Here is a 22,827-nt window from a genome sequence, read left to right on the forward strand (position 1 = left end):
ACATTGCTCCAAAGAGCTGTGGTTCAAGACAGTCTTTCCCAGGAGCCCACAATCTCCTTCAGCCACAGGAAAGAGGATATGGATAAAGAGAGATTTAATAGCCAAAGGACATTCATGTTTTCTGAAAAATGACTATCGTGTTGTTCACTGCCTAAGGAGATGCTTGCCTTGCTTTTTAACCAAATGTATAGCACTTCATTGGCATAAAGCTTCACTTCCATTTAGAGGACTTTTGCTAAATATTTGAATGGGCACAGCATCATCAATGGTCGGAGAAGAGAAACCATTTTGGAGACATTTTGTACAAGGTTTTGATACAATGATTTGTCTTAATATCCACATCTGAGAGAAGTTACTTATCCTATTACTCTAACTTTGATCCTATATATCTTACTTTTCGTGTTTCCATCAGATCAGGAATGAGCTTTAGCCACGTTGGTTGGTAGAAGTGGCAATTTTATATCCATTCTTGGTCTTATCTCAGGTTGCTTTGCCGGTCCTTGTTTCAAGGGAGTTTTTGGACTTGCAGGAGGTTGTAGAGATAACTCTGGAACTATCACGTGTTGTGTTCTTCTGTCTCTCTCTCCCTATCCTTAAAAATAAAGAGTCATCATAAGGCACTTAAAATAAAACATTGATTTTGCAAATTGCACCCTCTGGTCTGCATTGATTCCTAGCATGACTCATAAGAGCACAAAAACTGCCATTTAATGGTCAGTCCGTCTTGCCCAATACCCTTTGTTACACAGTGGGAGAGAGAGAATGATAAAAGGAAGAGTGAACAGGGTATGACCAGGGGTCCCCCTCCCCCATTCCTCTCCCATGTGTAGCATTTACGGTCTAGGAAACTTTGCTTCAGAGGCTGTACCCCTAACTCTCATGTTCAATAGCTATTGATGCCTCTTTCCTCCAAGAATTTGTCCAATCCCTTTTTGCATCTGGTTAAATGGTTAGCTTCCTCAATGTCTTGCAGCAACAAGTTCCACACTTTAATGACATGCTGTGTGAAAAGGAAATGATTTTGGTTAAACATACTACCTATTAGTTTCATTTTATGACCCCTATGAAATCAATTAATGGAGTGAATTTAGTTGACTAATTCTGAAATTGTTTGACCTAAGTCTATGATTACTCAAGGGGCCTACTTTTGGCCCAATCAAAAATAGGAGACAGAGACAAGCACTTAAATTTTGTACCTCTTGCAAATAAACGTAAGTTTTATCCACTTTGCACATTCAATTTATTTACATAACTCTTTCAAATTACATGCATTCTAGGCAGTTTATTCATTTTATAGTTTCATTATGGAGATTTTCTGGCTTTTTGAACCCATAAAACTGACTTAAAAGTCTCCGATGATCTGCTTTTAAGCAGGCTTAGTTAGTAAAATTATAAAAGGACTGGTAGTGCAGTAAGGGGTTAAGGAAATAAATACATCTCTTAGCTTAGTTTAGAAGTAAGATCTGCTGAGCCCTAGCTTAAAGAAAATTAGGTAATGAGACATTAATTTAGCCCAGAGATTGGCTACCGTATTAATTTTGTGTATATTTTAAGTTCCATTCTGGCTACAACATTTTGCATCTCATGGTACAGGACTGTTTCAGGCTTCCGATTTTCCTAAAGATAGCTAGGTGCCAGGAGCATCAGCAATGATGGGCTGCATTCAAAGTCCTTTTACTGGGTTGACATTTGGTTGAAAAGCAATGAAGCCATTAAGAGGAGGAACTGCCTGCATTTAGTTTATCTAGTCCAGTGCTGTACAGCTACATGAGTCATACTGCATTAACTTGGTAACTGTGGGTTTCTTGCACCTTAAGTGCAAAGCTAACAAGCTATCGTCATACATCTTGGAACTGGTGAAGAAAAGAGGGATTCTGGGAGGAGTTAGAACCATTCTGAGGACATAATACATTCATCACAAAGTGCATTTGTGATGACACCATGTAGTTAGCTATTTTTGAGCTATTTTCCAAAAAAAAAAAAAAAAGAATGAAGTTGGTGAATACATTTTCTTAAAGACAGTAATAATAATGGAACTGTTGCCAGAAAGATACAAGATGGTTTGACAATAATAATGGTGCTTTCCTGAAGTACAGGCAGGAAGTTGTGTGATTTATTATATATATTATGGACAAGAAATGAGGGGTTATAAAACCACTACTCTTTAATCCCCCATGTACTGGCTACTACATCAGCAGCCTGTGTGCTTTGCTGGGGTGGAAGTGGACTGCATAAGGAGTGGCAAAGTCATGAATCTGCCTCCCACATCATACTAATCAGCAGAGGTGAGCCGGCACAGCTGAAGATATGATCTTCTGTGGTTAAGGGGAACTGGAAGACTTGTTCCTGGGGCAATTCCCTCAGCACTGCTTTCCGAGGCTGAGCACCTAAATCTGGGTACTTAATAATAAAATACCCTTCCCATGTTGTAGTAAGAGCAAAGGGTGAAGGACATTTACCTAAAGGAAGTGGTGGGGGTTAGTATTAGCCCATGGTTCTAGGTATCTTCAGTGTTGGTCACTATAGGTGCTTCATAACAGCAGCATCATATGTATTGCTTATGTACACAAGGGCAAATATGGGGGGGGGAGGGACAGACTTCAGTGCAATGGCTCTAGATTTCCCTCAGGGTGAATGAGAAATAGAATAGACAATACTGTCCTAGTATTTTCATTATCAGTTCCATTACTGGACCAAATTATAAAAAAAAATCAGCAGCACTACCTTGATATTTAAGGTCTTGGTAAGGTATTACATTAAATCCTTTATTACTAAGTCTCCAAATTAGGTTGGTCTGCTTTTATATGAAAAAATGAGAACTCTCCTCATTCTTCTATGGCTGGACATTCAAACACATTATTGCAGACGATCAGTTTGCACCAACTCCCTTCTGTGTTATCTTTCATGCTTTTTTTCTCTTCAGATTCTCTCAAAGGCTGCTACTCTTTTCCCCCTTCCTCTTCTTTTCCCCTGTCCCCTGACTAGCTTCCCTTTCATAGTCCTTGCTTTCCCCTTTATTCTCTACTGATCTCCCCTCCACTCACCAATGCCAAAAAGAAAAAGAAAACTGTAGAATTAACATAACACTGGTGACATCATATTGCTCTGCTCACTCTGCTAGTGTGTTACACATCCCATTCCCCTATAAACTCCTCGGGGCAAGCACTGTTTCCTACTCTGTCGGCTTATCTATACAAGATGCTCAGTAACGTAGCTCATCCCTATGGTGAAGTAGCATCAGCAGTCACAAACCATGAAGCCAATGCTAGTGTGCAGTAGGGTTGGAAACAACCCGTGTGCCGCCGGGACTGCACGGTATTTACTAAATCGCTAAATGACTGCACAGTAACAACAGCACAGCTGGGCACACGTATAGACGATCCCTGTGAATAACAGGTGCCTAGCACAGTGGGATCCAAATCCTGGTTAATCTTTAGGCATTTGGGTAATAAAAATTACTATGTAGAAAAAGGAGAAGAAGCCACAGCTTTTTTTCTGTTTTGTATTCTGAATGAAAGAAATCATACAAAGCTTGTTTTTCCAGTCTAATAACATCCAAATGTTTCAGTCAGGATTATTAATTCCTAGAATTAATTAATTTTATCTCCATTCTCAAAAGTGAGAGTTCTGAGTTGAACTATATGAACTCTTATCAGGAAACTTTATAACATATTACTTGGAACAAAATTGTTACAAATAAAAAAAAAATTGGATTATTTCCAAATGGCTATCATTAGTTTGGAAAATGAAAATGGAAACAATGGGGACTCAAGTGTCATCTGTTTGGAACTCAGTTTTGAAATTAAGTAATAAATTAGAGGCCCAAGGTGACATGGTTGTTACATTAATGCAAGAAAATAAATCATTAAGAAGTAAACTAGTTTAGTTTAATAATAAAAAGGTGTGAGCATGAATTATATATGAGTTAGGGGTTGAAACAAAGTCTTCACCCTCTAGATAATTGGAATCTGAGTATCTTGTCTTGAGATTTTTTCAACAAATCCAGCTGCTAGGCTAGGGACAGAAGTTATGGGACTTACACCATAAACTGGTATAAGTAATTGAAAACTGGTTCAAATCTGCAACACAACAGAAGTTCCATGCACATAAACTGATCTTGGCCATTGTGAAAGTAATTTAAGATAAACCTGGAGGGATGTACTATCAGACCTAACTTATTTAGGTTCAATCTGTTTATTGAATTTCTGTTCCAGATCCCCTCCAGATTCAAGTTCAGTTTCAGTCCCCCAGCATCCCAGGATGCTTTTCACCTCCCCCAATACTCTCCCCTCCTCACAGGGTAGGCAAGCTAGCCTCAGCTCAAGCTGTCTGCTCCAGTGGAGCAGGGAGGCATGCTCTAGCACACCCCGCCTTCTGGCCTGAGCCACTGCAGGCATGCGGCTGCATTTCCAGAATCAAAAGTGAATGTCTGTTCACTTGCTTATTGGTTCAATCTACGCAACTGAGGTTAACTTGGAGAAATTGAATGAATTAAGCTTTGGGCTTTTTGACTGCCTGTACTTAGCCTATAAGTATACTTTTTTAGGACTTTGGATCCCTGAATTATTGAAAAACAATTTTAAATACATATGCATGCATTTAAACATCTAGTTTCATTCTTTTTCAGTTTCTGATGCCCCCTCTCCATGTTACACTTAGGATGTGATTAACCATTTAATCATGTCTTTACTTGTGACCTCACTATACACCAAACCAATTAAGAGCATGATAAAACAAGCAATAAGTTACAAAGTTATTCAGCAAAGACTGAGGAATAACTTTGTAGCTTGTTCTAATTGTACCATTAATTGAACGTGTGGCCCTGTGCCTGGGAGCCCCATCAACTGAGTGACTCCCAGACACAGGGGTGTACCGCCTGCTGTTAGCCGCATCTGATGAGGCTCATAGTGGGGGAAGAATAAGTATCTGATCCAGGTATACCTACTTTAGACCACAGTCTGTTACTCTTATTCAAAGTATGCAGGGATTTACTGAGTTCTGCTGGTTTCACTGGAACCACTCATGGATTGTAAGTGACGGTGACTACGTGGATCAGTTCCTGGCCTAGTGTGAGAAACAGCCTAGTGTGTCATTTCAGTGGGATTTTTCAGGAGCAAGAATAGCAGATTTTGACCCTGTCAAAGTAGTTTCATTGAAACCATGGTCAGATCCAAGCATGTTCCATGCAGCAAAATTATTTTCTCAGACTATCATTCAAAACCTATGGCCAAACATATATTGGATATTACACATCTGCCCTCTTTTCCTTCATTTCCTGCCTATTTGTTCTTCTTTGCATACCAACGTCCACTGGCCATCCTTGATAGTCATTTAAGAACAGTCAATAATCAGGTGTTTTGGGCACTCACTGAGATGTTGGAGCCACCCCCATCACCTCTTGTGCTCCCTTTGCCCAACAGTTTGGAGATATACTGTACATGTAATGATTCTCTACCTTAATAGATACAGATCTGTAATATGATGCAACATATTTTACTAAATCAAGAAAAAACGGGGGAGGGAGAAGATGGGGAAGTTTTGTTATGGCAGTTAACTTCAGGTGTAGAAAACAGAGATATGTCAATCGTGACTAGAGAAAACACCTCCCCACTGACATATTATTATTTGCTCTCTTAACATTGTTTTTTTTAATGGCTGACTTCTAAGAAATATGAAAACTGACAGAACATCATAATTTCAGGGTCACATTTCCAAGAGGTCCTCAACATAAGCCCTTATTTTGTGCATTATGTACATATAAATGCTGTGTGTTCAAACAGCTGAAAGCAAAGTCAAAGTTTTTAGAAATGACAAAGTAATAAGACACCACTGGCCGGTTTTTCAGTCCTGGTGTTACTGTCAGTAAGGGAGTATATGTGATATAGTGATGGTAGGGAAATCTCAGAAAACTCATGGAAGAGACCAGGGCAGGGGCTGAAAATACTTGGAAGCTTCTGGGGCATACAGACCCAAGCATCGGCTCAATGGTATCATGTGCCAGACTATCAATGGGCTCTGGAAATATAATCAGTAGAGAAATAAAAATCCACACCTTATAATATCCATGGATGTGGTGGATCAATCCTCTCTTGGTTACACTTCTGCACATGCATGTAACACTCAATGGGACACCCACCTGGAGGTAACAGAACAGAATTTCATTTGCCATGTGCAGTGGTCAATGGAAAGCCTCTATTGGATTTTATAAAACTTTAAACACCCCAATGTGAAGTGTGTGTGTGTGTGTGTGTGTGTGTGTGTACTCAAACAGTCTTCCCAAGCAAAGAAGTCTTTTGAACAAACCAAATCCTGTTACCTTGTCCCCTACACAAAGAGGGGAGCCCCCTTCTCTTCAGCCCCTCCTTGCAGCATGTTCTTCCACTCATAGCTTGCTTCTTCCTCCTCTGTTAAAGCTCCCAAAGGGACACTCCCTGCTTATCCAAACACCCTGCAGCTGGGCTTTCTAAACACAGCTGACTGCTCCTTCTTAAAAAAATAGACCACCCTGTTATGTTGTAATTCATTTAAACCTTTGTATTCTCCTAAAGTGTTGTTCTTTCCATCCAAGGAAAAGGGAGGATATCTACTGATTCTTTTATGCTGCAGAGAATTGTATACATTGTGAGTAGTCCCACTGAAATCATGTGCAAGGTTTGCAAGATCATGGTATAAATCAATGTATTCCCTCTGTTTTTGATCACAGGGCCAAAATCTGCATGGTGGTAAATGATCAAAGGGAACAGAGTGTGCGGAGTACTTCACAGAAGAGACTAGAACTTTTGCTCCATTGAACCCTGAGTTATTAGGTGTAATATCCTTCCTTTGGAAATATTTGCTGGCAGGAGATTAGAGGAACTGAGTGAGTGATTAAGAAATGCAGGCACCTCTGATTCGGATTTGCTAAGCTTGAGTGATAAATAATCAGGGTTGTACACAGGGTGACATACACATCGTGCTTGGATGGTTGGTAAGAAAAGTAGCAGGATGAACACTGAAACTTCTGTAAAACTCAGAGAATCGCTGTCAGTGTCTTTTTTCCAACATGAATAAGAAAAAGCAGGAAGCACACCAATGAAATGAAGGAGGAGGAGAAATAGCAGTAAGAGTGAAAACATACTGGGTGTCTACATATATGCTGAGAGGCTGCTCTGACACGCTGTAATTACAATGCATCAGAGCAGACTTGATTAATCAAGTTTGCTGGAGTGTGGTAATTACCGCACTCCAACAGACTCCAGCAGCATGTGTATCAGCATCCCTGCACTGAAAAATGGCAGCGGGGGCACTTTAACTAAAGCTTCTCAAACAAGCTTTAGTTAAAGTGACTCTGTCACTATTTTTCAGCACAGGGATGCTGATACACATCACACTTCAGGTGCTTTAATTAGCGTGGCTTTCGGAGCCATGCTAATTAAAGTGCATCCCTTCCCCCCCCACACTCCTGGAGCACATCTATAAATGTCCATTGTTAACAGTATTTGGCTCTTAATCTACCAGGCAGGATTTACAGAAACTCACATGTTCTTTACTGCATCCAGATTTTATGAACCTACGTCAAACTGCTGTGTCAAAAATATAGCATATCATAGGCACATAAACATTGGCTATTTTCTGGGTTCTGTTTGAGAAAAGGGGCATGCATAACTTCTCCTGCTCTAAATAATAAGTAGGTGGCAGCCATATTCATTTTCTGGGACAATTATTCTTCACTATACTTCTTCCTAAATTAGTCTTAAAGGCTATGTACAGACATTGAAAAAGCCCAGAGTGGAATTGATCTAAGTTACGTGGTTTTCTGTAAGCAGGGTAGTTTAGTTTAGTAGTGAACTGAACACACTTTTGCCTTTTGGTGGCCAGGAAAATCTTAGGCTGGGTTCTGCCATTTTTAAATCAGTCTATGTGTGTCAGACTTCTGTTCTGTTATGGGTATAGACTGGTTTCTGATCACTTTTACTGGTAAAGGTGTCGTGGGTGTATCTGATCAAAGTGAGTCTGTTCTGATAATGGGGGGAGGACGAAGGGCAGGGCAAAGAGTTTATAGGGACAAGCATTTTACATGATGTATTCTGATTGGTCAACTCGGCTCTTGTCATTAGCTGGGAACAGGGCCTCTACTGGAGTCTACTCTCTTCCTGCCAGCTTATCCAGAAATAGGTATGGCAGAGTTGGGAGTAACCTCTGTTGCCATTTGTCCCAGGATTTTTTTTTTGATGACCCTGACAACTCCAAGTAGCCACACAGAAGTGTGTCGTCTCTTGAGGTTTATCCAAAACTGGTTCAAGGTGGCTTACCTCTAGCTTAAATTTTCATCATAGGAAGGTGTGCATCAGAGGAAGAAATAACCCTTCACAAAGTCCTTGACAGTTCCATGGGGAACTCAGATAACACCTATTTTGCACTGAGTAACCCCACTGGGTGCATCACATGTGCACTTTGCTGTGGAGTGGACTAATTAGCTCTGCAGTAAAGTGTCACAATCTACATGTGTGCTTGTATTAGGGCGCAGTAAACTAATTAACTCCATCATATGATAGTACTGACAGAGACAATACTATCATATGGCACAGTAATGGAGTGCAAGCAAATGCATGTGTAGACGGTGACTGCTGGGCACAAATTGCACCCAGTCAGCCCAGCCAGCCAGAACCAGCCCCCTGGCTTCTGCCAGCTCCTCCACTACCAACACTGCCATCTGGAGGCTGGGCTGACCCCCTGTACCCCTTGCCAGCCTGGGTCTGTTGGGCCTCATGCAAATTGTTGCTGTCCTGGGCACACATGTAGGTGCTGCAACCAGGAACAGTATACTCTGGCTCAACTGGCTCTGGTGTTTATTGTGTCACGTAGATGCACCCACTGAGACTACTGGGATTGCTTGTGAAATAAGGTACTCCAGCCTGCATAGAGGTATTCCATTCCGCTCCTTTGGAAAATAACAACATGTTCTTTTTCCCTGGCACACATAAATGTAATTTAGCAAAGAAATTATAATGTAGTACCTAGACTTAGTCATCCTTTGACATCTGTTTTTAGATCAATACTTTTAAGTCAGCTTCCAGTAACTGAAACTATGTCAAAAGGGTGCTGCTTCATCTAAGAAGAGCTTGCAGCAGGCATGCCTGAGATCAGAATTGCCTTCATTAGTCACTATTGCATATACATTTATATTACCCACATTCTATTAAGGTTCATGTTTCCTTCCAGAACCAAAACATTCAGCACATACCAGTCTCTTTTCAAAACTGTCCTTGGGGAAAAATCATAGAAATCCCACATGAGCAGTTTTTCAATTATCTTAATTAATGGAAGAGGGAAAGCAGCATTCACAACAATGTGACACAATGTCCTGCCTAGTTAAAACTCCCACAAGGCCAAAGCCTAGTGAACCTTTTAACATCAGCATCCCAACTGATGGCCATGGAGCCAACACAATTAGGTCAACTTGTTGCAATGGACATTGTGTCTGTTTAAGGATCAGAAGTCAAAACAAAAGGCCTACTCCTGATAGAAGCTAAACATGTCTTGCATGGCACACACTGCCTACTACTTGTATCAAGTCCAGTCACATTTGCAAGCATTTTGGCCTTGATCTTGCACCCACTGAAGGCAGGCTCCTACCTTTCACTGAAGGATTAAATCCTTGGTCTGACCTTTCAAAGACCTGTTCAACACCTTGTCTATTTCTCAAGGGTAAGACCAATCCGAACCCTATTTTTAAAAGACTGTTTCTTTAATAACTAATAAAGTGGCCTAGGGTAATATATGAAATACATGGCAAAAGCTTGCTGGTGCGTTGCCCAACATTTCACAGTGGTACATTTGTTGTGTATGTTCATAAATAAATAGCCATTCATTTCCATCTCAGAAGGAGATTAGCTTTAATTAGGTTTCATTTGAAATTAAAGTACAAACAGCCTCAAAGCTATTTTAATCTTACAAGAATATTTTCTTGCCATATTTTTCATATACTATCCTCTGCAGCATTAATGAGATTGCTGCATGGTGAGAACATAAATAAGGCACAATTGGTAATAATAGACCAAAGAGAATCCAATCTTACATGGAAATATTATGAAACAAATAGTTAAAATTTTATGGACTTTACATGCATCTCTTCTCTTAAAAGAAGTGGATTTCTGTATAAATATGCACTGTAAGTAGGTTGTAAATGGCAACCTATTATATTTTCTTTGCTTATATGTCCAGACATTCTTTGTAAGATTCACTGTGCATTGAAATGATATGTAAATTTGTTATTTGGCCTTATCCGTGACTGTATATAATTAGAAAAAAATGTTTTGAGGTTTTGCCTGAAGTGGTAAAATACATCATGCTATCCTCTTAAGAATGTTCTCGTACTCTCAGCAGACATTGAGAGTAAAGCATTAGATGTCCTTGTTTTAAAAGTCTTACCGCATAAAAGACATCAACAAGAACCCCATTCAGCTATGGATGAAAAAAGGTAAAAACTATGCAGGAAACTCATCTTAACAATGACAGGTGGGATTTATGAGAGAGGCTTTTTGGTGTGATATCGTTTATTGGACAAACTGCATGGTTGAAGTAAAGTTAGACAAGTTTTTAAATGCCAGACATTCTTCATCAAGTCCTGCACTTGAAAGCTTGTCTAACTTTATCCCAACTATGCAGTTGATGTAATAAAAGATATCACCCCAAGAAATCCTTGGACCATCACAGGTACAACATCACTCTAGCACTACCATAGCTGGAATTTATAAACTCAGCGTATTAGACAGCCCAATTGCATTTGCTTTGATCTCTCCATTACCTCATCACCCCTATTGCTCACCCTGCGCGCACAGGCTGAGCCCCACCTCTTACCTTTCCCTATGAGCCCCCATTTCCTGGGAAGCTATGTACACCTTCCTCATAAAAGGATCCAATCACATTACAGCTTTGTAAGAAAGCACAGACAACTGGTATTAGATATTAACCAGCAAACTTAAAAAACCTGGAGATGGTGAAGTTTTAAAGGAACTTTTCGCAGGAGACAGTTCTTTCATTTTAAAGATCCCATACAATTACAGCTCTAATGGTAAGCTGTTAACTCATCAACATTGTTCATATATCAGAAGAAGACCATCTCCTGGCCACAGACTAAATATTTACTAGGGCTGTGCGAAGCTTCGGGTGGTGATTCAATTTGGAGGAGATTCAGCCCGATTCAGTGGCCAAATCTCCGAATCCCAATCGAATCACAAGACCATTCTAAAAGTGCTCTGGGTGGAGGGGGGCGATCTCCGCTGCCCCCCACTGCCCCATTCTGTGGGGGGGGGTGCTCTGCACAAGCCCCCTGACCCTCCCTCACTCCCTCACCCCCCCATGCGTGCCCTGCCTGGGCCAGCTCCATCCCTTTAAGAAAAAAAAACCTGAGAAAAGCCCCCGGACTCACGACTCCTGCAGCAGCCTCAGGGCATTATGGGGCTCCTGCAGAACCCCCCCATGTGGTATGGGGCACTGGGGGAAGCGGGGATTGCCTCCCACCAGCAGGAACGTTGAGTCAGAGAATTTTTCATTTCTTTTTCTTAAAGGGCCAGAGCTGGCCTGGGCAGGGCACCTGTGGTGGGGCTGGGGGAGCAACAGGGGGGTCACGAGGCTCGTGCAGAGCCCCCCCCATCCAGCATGGGGCAGTTGGGGGCAGCGAGGATCACCGTCCCCTGAATTGGCCTAATCTGAATCAGTGTTGGGAAATGGCAGGTGTAAAATAATCTAACAGGTGAAGCAGAGTCAAAGAACGAGCTCGTGCCATGTGTCTGTCGGCATTTGCACAGACATACGTGCCATTGAGCTTCAAGCAACTTAAAAATATGCCAAATATTCTCTGTATGGCAAAGGTGTGCAAATAGCAGAAGCCTTTGTTTTCAGAGAGCTTGTATCAATTTGTCACTAGTCATGGGCTCAGGCTAAAAACGCTGAGAATAGGCAGGGAAGAGAGGCTATATAATTGAATGTGTCGACTAAGTATCAAATGCCAGGTACATACTTTGCTCTGTACCAGGGGGTTCCTGATACAATCTAACATGCTTTGGTACACATTAGGGGTGTGTGAAATGGGCCATATTCAATTTGGATTTGGCCTGAATTGGGGGCAGTGATTCGATAAGTTGCTTCAGATCACTGTCCCACTTTGATTTGGCCAAAACCGAATCTGAAGATTCCATGCTGATTTAGAGAATCAGTGAATTGGCCACAGACACAGCTTTAAATGTTTTTTCCACATACTTTGAGGTACCAAGCATGGCTGTGATGGCGGGGCAGATAGAGCATCCCACCAGAGCGTGGCGGGGAGGGAGGCCCTGTGTGCTCAGCAGCAAAACTAGAAGTGGACCAGAAGTACTTCCAGTTTACTTCTGGGTTCACTGCCAAGCATTCTGGGGGGCCCCAGGTGCCGCCCAGACCCAGGAGGCTCCAGTTGCCGAGCCATGCTCCCTGGCAGACCCAGAAGTGGGCTGGAAGTGCTTCTGCAACCAATGACAAAGTTATAAGCATTTACATGATTCCCTATTATAGCCTATGGGCAAAATGTCGAAACTCGTTGAAACAGCGAAACAGTTTCAATGAAGCGAAATGGGACAGCACTTCAAAATGAAATGAAATGATGAAATGAAACACTTTCCCTTCAAAATGGCTAACAGACATTGAAATGAAATGATGGTGTTTCGCACAGCCCTACTATCTATCTTTAGATATAGATATATATATATAGAGAGAGAGAGAGAGAGAGAGAGAGAGAAAGAGTGATGCAACAGCCCTAATGCAATACACCAGGAAGAAGGCCATGAGATCACAGTTACTTATATCATCAATGCATTTGATCCGTACAATACATTGCATATCCTGCAACTGAGAGTGTGTAGAGACCCCCAGAAGTCACTGAGTCTCTCTGTAGGCAGAGAAGGTAGCCTGCATGCTATTAGAATCCTGTACTGACAAAGGGTGATGGAATGGTTAAATTGGCATACCCTTAAATTTGAGTTTTATTTCCCCAGTAGTCTAACACCGCTCGAGTTCCTTAACCTACGGGACCTGGTACAAAATCTATGCATTTCTTGCATAAAGAATGCAAATAAAGTATACATCACTTTTCTGGTTTTGCTGTTGCTATTTTAAGATCTTCTGAGTTAAGCCTATCTGTCTCACTCACGTTATTTTCTGCCCCGCTCTTTTTTTTTTTTTTTTTGGCCCTCTGGCCTTCATTTAGTGTCCCTCACATATTGCACAGGTTATTGTCTGCAGATTTCAGTCTTGACTGGCTAGGGACAATAGAAATTGGATCATTTAAAAAAAATTGAGAAAATAAATAATGTCATGCTTCCTGTGTTTCATTGCTGTCTTGCCAAGCTTGTAATCTATGCAAATGCAGAAGTTACTTCTATGGAGAAACCTAGTTGGGCTGGGATCCAAGAGGGATAATCCACAGCACAGCTAAGCAGCACTTTGTTTCATTTTGCTGCTTCCTTTCTATCCCTCCTGCTTTTATTTGAGTGCATAGTGGGTGAGGGTAGGAGCATGCGTGTCACTGGCTGAAGTTATAGTTCTTTCAGGCCCCCACAATGCATGTTAATGAGAAAATACTCTAGTCCAAGCTCAGACAGTATTTTTAGTTAGTGTATTTTTGGACCAAACATCTGACCTATATTTTTAAAGACAGCAAGTTTCCCCAATTGCCAAAAGCTATTTTTATGGTGCCCACTGGCCCAAAATGAGTCAGGTAGTTTAATCTCAGTTCAGTTCTGGTAGTTAAAGCATTGCTAAGGCAGACGTCTGCAGTTAACTATAACATAACAACCTTGCAAGTGTCTATTTTCTTTATTTAAACTTTACAAGCTAAAATGAGGGGGGGATTTTTTTGCAGAAAAAGCCTTTAAGAGAAGACATAAAAGATGAATGCTGACACTACTGAACTCCTTTATGATCCTTTCCTTAGTGATGCAAGGGAAAGATGCTTGCATGATAACAGATCCATAATGTCAGAATCCAATGATTATGGCTCAAATGAGGAACTGAAGCAGCCAACCGAGGAGCGTTCAGAAGTGCTGGTCTTGTTTTTTTCAAGTATGAAGACAGGAGAAGACTATAAAAAACAACAGTAATACTTGCCACAAGGATATCTCAGCTCATGGATGGCAGCCAGCCAATTAGGGCCTGGGGAATTGTATTGAGTTATACAACCTAGGGAAGAAAAGCAAGCCATAGGGCACAGAAAAAAAGGTTGCCTGCTTTGTATTGCAGGTGCCTTATGTTGAAGATTTGACAGGTGCATAGCAAGCCCTTTCTGTACACCATTCCCAGACTACAAAGAAATGTTTCAAAGTTTGGGAACATTTCTTTGGCTTTCAGAGCAGACAATTCAGGAAGATGAAAATGGAAGTAAATGGGCAAGCGACAGAAACATTTTTATTAGCATTGTTGAAAACTGGCCATTAGCTTATTCATAATTAAGCCATAATTTTCTTACCATGAAAATTGTACGGGATACCATTTTCAAAAGCACTTAAGTGACTTAGGCTCTCAGGGCACCTGTACGTGTTCCAGGGTTGGGTGGTATGGGGGGCTGTAAGTGAGCCACTCCAATTAAAATGCCTGCTGTGCCTTCTGTATTCAGCTTCCTATGTTTCAAAATGGCAGTGGGGGCACTTTAGCTAATGCTTGTTCAACAAGCTTTAGTTAAAGGGCCTCTACCACCATTTTGCAGCATGGGGATACTGAATGCATGAGACACTGCAGCACAGAGTAATTAATTGAGTCGTCGGTGATGCGTTCTAATCAGAATGTGTCAAAGTGCCCTTAATTTCCACTAGTTCAGTAGACCAGAGTCAATGATCCTGAGTGACTTAGGTGCTTCTATGGAGTGATAATTTGGGTGCTTTTGGAAATATTATCCTCTTTCTTTAAACTAGAGCTGGTTGAATATTTTCTGACACTTTTTTTAGTTGAGCATAAGTAGATTTTATGCTTTAAATGAGAATAAAATGTTTAAACGCTTTATGATAACATTGTGCACAGCAATAAAGGCAATGGTTGTATATCAAAAAAACAACCTGAAATGCCCTAAGCAGGTGAAGTAATTCTTCAGCTTCTCAACTCCTTTGGAATAATCCATGAGACAAAAAGTGGTGGCACTTTTCACCAGAGATAGACTCACGTAAATCAACATCTGGGATACATCATTACTTTCCATTTTAGTGCTTTACCATAGTACCAGTCATATCCTTTGCTGTCCTAAATTCTCATCAAAAAGTTCATTTAATTTTTATTACCTGTCAGTGCATTCTCAGGAGGATGGGGCAGCATCTGTTTAAATAATATGCCAAAGTCTTTACATCAAAGGTACTTAACTGATACTACAGGTAGAAATCCCATAGAAGGTGGGCAAATAGACAGGGAGATGCCTCATCAATGGAGGGACAGAACATTAAAATGATTTTCTCTCTCTGAAAATGCAGTTATGTCTATCTACCTTTGTCCTATATGTGGTTGGTATGTGGTTGCACAGGGCTACAAAAATTGGTTTCTTCTGCAGCAAAGTATTTTCTGCTTTTTACTACTACTTCTACTACCATTATATTGTTGCTCAAATGTAATAAGATCTGATGTGCCTCATCCAGGGCTCAGCGAACTCATTTTGCTTAATATTTAATGGAAACCACAATCACGAATCGTAACTGAAAATCTCAGGTGTGACAGCTTGTCTCCTTCCCATTGACTTTATCATCATTGGGCTTCTATTCTGCTGTGGTAAATAGGCAGGAAAAAATGAAGGATAAAATGGTTCGAATGAAAAAAAATGGACTATAGGAAAGGGAACAATGAGGCTGATAAATATACCATCATCATTCCATTGATGGGGCTGATGCTCATCCTAGCATAGCTTTTGATTTAATGTGGGGCTTCTATTATGCTTAATACACTAAACAGCTCAGAAAGTCAGGGGAAGGCAGAGTATGACTGCAAAGGTTTAGCACCATCATTCACTTCCACGGAAATTTCCAAATGAGTTCCCATTTCCTTTTCTCGCGTTCTAGTTCAGAAAAAGTTTAGCATATTACTTTGTGCATTATTTATATATACACTGCAAACGTTTTATCACCTTCACTTCACATTTTGAAATTCCTTTTGGGAAAAAACGGTCTTTATGGGACTGACATATAAAAAGTATTGCACCATAACCTTCCCTCCAAGGTCTTCAAAACTGTTTTTCTCCCATAACTTTGACTCACCAAGGAATGAGCTCTCAGATACTTGAACTGCATGATGATCTCATTTGATTCCACTTTCAATAATATGATTTTGGATATTACCATTGTTTTTGAAGGACTCCAATTACAGTATTTCCCAACGACTGCACAAAAAGCTCCCCTGTGACACCTGAGTTGTATGAATTTTATTTTTTCATAACTCAATAAAGGCAATAAAATCTTTTTCCTAGATTCTGGGCAGAAGCAAATAGTCATTCAAATGTGGAAGGTATTCTTGTCGTCTGTCTTCTATGGAAGTGCTAAGCCGCTGGTATATATACTTTCTTATAAAATCCAAGATCCTTCTACTGCCATCCTTTCACTGAGCTGAAAGAAGCAGTCCCTTTCATATCTTACTCCTCTCAACTAGAGCTCTTTGAGAATTTGTCAATCACACATATCGCATTAGAAAATTCCAAGCCAGAAACCAAAGCTTTTCATTGAAACATAATGACTTGGAGGAAGTTTTCTTTGGTAAAAATGTTTAGGTTCAGGACAGGATGTCTGGTCCAAAGCAGAGGATTGCACCGCACTTCCCAAGGGAGAGTTCTTTGAGACCTGAACTACAAAGACTCATTTTGTCCTGTTTTCCGTAGTTAGTTGTGGTTATTGCCCTGATTTTTAAAAAAGACTCAATTTATAATTCCTCCACCACATATAAATGTCCCACTCACCTGAGAGGCAGAGGGACCAAAATTCAAGCCCTTGCTCTTCAACAATCAGAATAGAGACTTTGACCCTGTATCTTTTGCATGTCAGGTAAGTGTCATACCTTAGGTTCTTGGCTATTCTAGGGAGTGCCTTCCTCTCCATTTTCATAACTCATTTTTAAAGGAACATTGGAAAAAAACCTAGGCTGTACTCCAATGTAACATGAACTGAGGGTACACACTTCAAAATACTTCACAAAACAGAATTTTGCATTTCTGCCGGGCTCTAGTCGCAACAGCTCTTAAGTAGCAAAGTTCTCTTATTTCCATTGTACAAGTAGAGAGTAGAAGGATTAAAGGCCAGATCCAAAATAGGACTTAGGTGCCTAATTTCTTCCTGAAAGGTAACTAAGTCCAAGTGAGTGCTTCAGAAAGCCCCACTTAACCATTTAGGAAACTAATAGGCCATAGGGGAACAAGCAAAAACTGGAGATGGTGCTTGATATTCACTTGCTCTGCAGGCCCACGACTACTGCCATCTTGATGAGGCCAAACATTTAGGTGTCCGAACCCATTCGGGGTTTTCAGCTGTGACAGCCCTGCCCCTAAGTCCATGGAGAGGTCCAACCCAGAAGGCACACGCATACACAACGCCTAATGCCCATTGACAGCATTGAGTTCAGCACCCACAGCTACTCTGGTGCTGGAGCCAGTGGTTATCACCTTCTGCATAATGGCCTACCGCCTTTCTGGCATGTGCTCAGAAAGTGGGAGCCCCGTTCTAGGCCCCATGCAGACTGAGGATAAACATATTCATATCTCCCACCCATTAGGAGAGTGCCCTAATAATCAAACAGAAATCAGGCTGAAAGGGGGCACCCTTCCACCACTCAGCCAAGAATAGAAGAGTTACAGGAACAGAAGAAAAGTAAACAAGAGGCAGCATGCCCCTGCGGCCACGTGGTAATGGGACTCCCCTAGGAGGGAAGCCCCGGTTCTTGTCTCTGCTGCCCAGGCTGTTTATTCATTTTACATTAGATTCAGCTAAAAAAGCAGAAATAAGCTTAGTAGCATTGACTGGCATCCAGGTTTCCCCATCTAAACTCTGGATTCCAAACCACCATGAGCAGGGTAGAAAAATATGGGTTAGCCCCTGAGGCATAAATTAAAATTAAACCTTTGCTACTCAACGCAATCAGTAAATGTCCCGCATTCTCTATACTTTCCATTTCCTCTGATTGATACCAAATGTCTATCCTAATCCATCAGCCATCTGGAGCTTACCTTTCTCCCTACCCTCTCCTTTGCTTCTCCCTTCTCTTATCAGAACTTTTTTTCCTCTCTACACTTTCTAATAGGTCTGCAGTTCCTCTCTCTGGGTTTGTAACAAGACCCACCTCCCAAGCCACATCTGGATGAGCACAGATTTTGTTTCCCCAGGGACAAGTAGCAGCAGCACACTTTGTGCCGCTGCTACTTGTCCCCAGGGAACGCCTGTGCCACATGCCCTCTGGCACGTGGCAGGTTACTCAAGGTGGGGCAGGGGAGGCTGGGGTCAGTTCCCTTGTCTGAGGTCCTGGGGGCCTCAGGGAGCTGCAGCGGTGTGCTGCCCCAAACCAGCCTCCTTTGGTTTGGGGCAGCACACACTGCTGCTGTGTGCACTGTCCCTCTTTTTTTTTGGTGTGGGTTTTTTGACCCCAGGTTCTCCCAGTGTCAACCCCCACCCCATGCCGCAAGGTAGCAGTGTAGGGGTCTGTGGTGCCACATACCACACGTCCATCGCCATCTGGACGCAGCCCTAGAGACAGAAGCTACGTCTGCCTCGCCTTTCCCAATGATAGTTTCCCCAACCCCTGAGCCCCCTTGCCTTTGCTTAGCCCATGTCAATTGTTGGCTAAATGTGGCTCAGGACCTTCCAGATCTTCTCTCTCAGAGGAGCTGGTGAGCGAGGGAGCCAATGAAGCTTAACTGCCTACACAAGAAACTATTTGCCAAGTCATTCATTCCCTTGCTTCAAGGCAGCAGCAGAAATGCTTCTAACTGTGAGTAAAGGAGAAGTATTTAGCTCCTGCCACTCTTCTCTGTCCTGGTATCCCCTGGATCCTGTCCCTCACTCTCTCTTCTTGTTTTCCTTCCCACCAACTGATAAAAAAGAAAGGAGAGATGCTGTTAGCATCATTACCGTAGCTCAATTTCTCCCCTTCTGGCAGCAACGTCCCCCTGGGGTGCTGGCTGTGATGGGTGCTCATATTTTGAACCTGGGATCAGCGACTCAATTGAAGCCTTTACGCCTGCTGTTTGGTTAGAGGTGAGGTTGCTTGTCCCGATTCTAAATACTTGTCCTCCCTATGAACAGCAGTGCTTCATGCGCAGCAAGTGCAACCACTCCATTGTTGATTAAAGCTTCCATGCCTTAAAAAACCCCCAGCATATTTTTGCCATCGCCCGCCATGCCTAGCAGAAGTCAGAATGCGGCCAGACAAAAGAAAACCAGAAACAGTTCAAGTGCCACACACAGAGATGCTAATTCACCACAAATAATGAAGAGGAGCATTCAACTCCATACAAAAGCTAATGCTGTCATGTAAGATGGAGTCACTGAACCACAGAAAAACTGTGCATAATTTATATACATTATAGATTTTCCCGAGACGTAGAGAGAGCAAATCTATGTTGGATGCAAACAAACCAGGAGCAAAAAGGAGTGAAGACATAGGGGAGCATTGTCGAGAAAGTTAAACAAAATAGGCCCAGATCTTCAGCTGAGGTAAGTGGGTGCAGATGTACAAAAGTTAAGCTACAAGAATTTACATTTGCTGAGAATCTGACCTGTTTCCTTTTCCCCTATTTTTCCCCTTTCATCAACAAGACTTTTTTATGTTTGATGCCTTGTGACATTAAATCACAAGATGTGACTCATCAAAAATTGAATAAAAGTTTCTGTTCAATGACTTGTTTATAATGTGGAGAAGCAGTGTTCTGAAATTGGTTTTGCATTATTCTTGTGAGCTGAGCCCTTGGAAGAGCTCTTTGTCTTTGTTAAGACAGAGGTGGATAAGAGCAATCAAATTAACTTGAATCATTAATATTTTAATTTCCAAAAATGCAACCGTCTCAAAATACACACGTGAATTGCATGCATTTGAATTTTTAATAGATTTAATTCCATTCAGGAATGGAAATGAAGCTTTCGGTTTCAGAGAGCGCCAGCGAAGATTTTTACTCGCAAAGTAAATTAAGAAAATGAAATGGTGACTGTTTCACAGGACAACTAATTTTAAAATGTAATGTTAGATACATTTGTACTGGCCATGAAAAGGAGAATACAAATCAACAGAATGTATACAGTTCTTTCAAATTCTAAATTGTTGTGTCTTGCAATTAAGTTTTTACATTGATGTACAGGACATGCCTTCCAGCTCTTGGAGTTAATTGCATTACTTATTATTTCTGACAGAAATGACACTTGACTTGGATATTTAAATTTCCCCAACGCTCCACAAGAGACTGCAGAAATTAACAACTGACCAAGCGCACCCGAGGACAGACTTCCATCTTTTTGTCACTGACTTCCACACCCCAACTGCTTAAATAACGTGTCAACTCCTTTTAGGCTTACACTTTCACTGGTTCAGGAGCAGGGGCTCACCTATGCATTAGTTTCATACCCCAAATTTCTACTGATTTCTTAGTACACCTGAAACAGGAAGGGGCTTGATTCTGCACAGCTTACATATATATCCCCATGGACCTGAAAAGGGAAGACCTCAGGCCTGCTAATATTGGTAGTGACAGACTCATTTGTGTATATAAGGCATGGCAAGAACTTGCAATCATGTCATTAAAACCTGTATGTACCATCTGTCGGATGAGTCAAATTTGGTGGGCAAGCTTCTGTGGAGTTGTCTGTATTTCATAGGGTTTTAATGAATGTCTGGTGCAGTACACAAATTAAGGACCCTAGGCAAGAAGACCTTTGAATTCAAATTATCATTAACACTGTACCAGAAAGAAAAGAAAAGAGATCCATTAGCTAAATATTTTTAAGTTGTATCCACCTGCAAACCCTCTCATCCAATTCTCATAATGTATTTCTACTGCATCATACTACACTTTTATAGATGGAATTAATAACATTGTGCCATATGATTTGTCAAAAAAATAAAGAATAGAAGATGATATATTACGTATGGGGACGTATCTTTTTCTATGACATTTCTGTCCTTGCACATTACATACTGATTACATTTTAGCCCTTCTTCAGGAGCTATAATGACAGCAAAGCTAGATGATCTCCTTTAAACAGGGGACTGAAAATATATCATATTGGTTTCCTTTATCACCGTCATCATCATAGGTTATTATCAAGGCTATGATTCTGCCACAGTCATTTTTACCGTGTTTTGTATTTTCTCCTCTGAGTGGCATGCTGGATCTCAAGAATCAATTTCTGCATATTCAGTGTGTCTGCGACCATCACAAAAAAAAAATAAAAAATCATAGCCTTTATTATTTGTACCGTTGTCAACCCCAAGGTCCCAATTGTGGGCTAACAACACACTCTGCTAAGTGTTATACAAGCATAGGGCAAAGAGAGGCCCTGCTTCAAAGAGCTTACAATCTGTGTGACATCTGCGCAGAGGCCAAGATTTCAGTGGGAGTGAGACTGCTCAGTGGTTTTGAAGATCCGGCTATTTATTTAGGTGCTGAAATAAAGATTTAGGAATGTAGCTTAAAGCTCCTCATCTTTCAAAGTGTACTTTAAAAGTTCTATTATGTCACAAGTTTCACTGGCAAAATTCAAGCAGTGCTCATATTACACTCCAATCAAGACCAGAAGGTTGTGTATGTATAAGCCTTCCCCCCCACACATCTTAAACTCTCCCCACCTAGTACTAAAACAGGGTCAAGAGTGATAAGAAAGGATGCCCCATGTAACAGGATTGCTAGAGCTGACCCACCATTTCAGATAATCCTACGCAGGGCAGATGTGGATGATGTGATACAGTCAGTTGAATCACCTCCCCTCCTTTCCTGTGGTCCATTCTTCATGGTTCTTTGACCAGACTGATGTCCTCAACTACTGGTTTTGCTCTCTCCTTTTTCATTTCTGCTAGGCCCCAGCCTAAAAACAGTCATGACCCCCTTTTCCCTTCTTCTCCTTTTGAAGGTCATTGAGCGTGCTGTTGACTAACATTGTCTGGAGTATCTTGCCTTAGCTCCATCCTAGACTTCTGATTACCAATCCAACTAGAAAACTGTTTCTCAACTTGTCTCTCCAGCACTGAGCACAAAATGCAGGCTCCATGTCTGACTGGGGTTTCAAAGGCTATCACAATAAATAACCTTTTTAATGTTAAACACTAACACTGACTTACTTTGCAGAGGAGGAAAAACCAATCACCGATGGAAAATTAAAAGTGCCAGGCAGTTATAATAGCATCTATAGCAGGGGTGGGCAATTATTTGGGCTGGAGGGACTCTTAAGGAGTTTTGGTTTTGGTGAGCTGTTGAGGGCCAGGGTATGGAGGGGGGTGATGACCCAGCCTTGGCTCCCCCATCTTGGGTTTATACCACCTGGCACGGTAGCAGGAGAGCGGGGCGAGAAAGTCAGAGACACATCAACTGATCCTATCTTCACCACTGTTGGGTGTGCTGGACGGAGTGGGCAGGTGGGCATAGTCTCTATGGAGGCCAGCCCAGGACCCCTGCAGGCAGGGCACGCTCAGCTGGGCAGATGATATGGGGCCAAGCGGGGCTGGGGAGCAGTGTCCGGGAGCAGGACTAGTAGGCAGGACCATCCACCCAGCCAGGTGTACCCTGCCTGTGGGGTCCCTGCTCCAGTCTCCATGGGGACCCAACCCACCCACTCCTCCCAGTGCCTCCAGTGGTGGGTAAAGGGTGGACAGGCCAGGATGCCT

General features: G+C 41.7%; 1 long non-coding RNA gene across 1 annotated transcript in view; it reads right to left on the reverse strand.

Moving 5' to 3' along the window:
• Positions 1 to 376: 376 nt before the first annotated feature.
• LOC106739298 (uncharacterized) overlaps positions 377 to 22,827 on the reverse strand; it is a 42,894-nt gene continuing 20,443 nt past the window's right edge. The window contains exons 3-4 of the long non-coding RNA XR_002091864.2: positions 6,053 to 6,136; positions 377 to 592 (exon numbers count right to left, since the gene is read on the reverse strand). This is a non-coding gene — a long non-coding RNA (uncharacterized LOC106739298). The remainder of the gene's footprint in view (positions 593 to 6,052; positions 6,137 to 22,827) is intronic.

The sequence above is a fragment of the Alligator mississippiensis genome, chromosome 8 (genome assembly GCF_030867095.1).
Source record: "Alligator mississippiensis isolate rAllMis1 chromosome 8, rAllMis1, whole genome shotgun sequence".
Classification (NCBI taxonomy): Eukaryota; Metazoa; Chordata; order Crocodylia; family Alligatoridae; genus Alligator; species Alligator mississippiensis.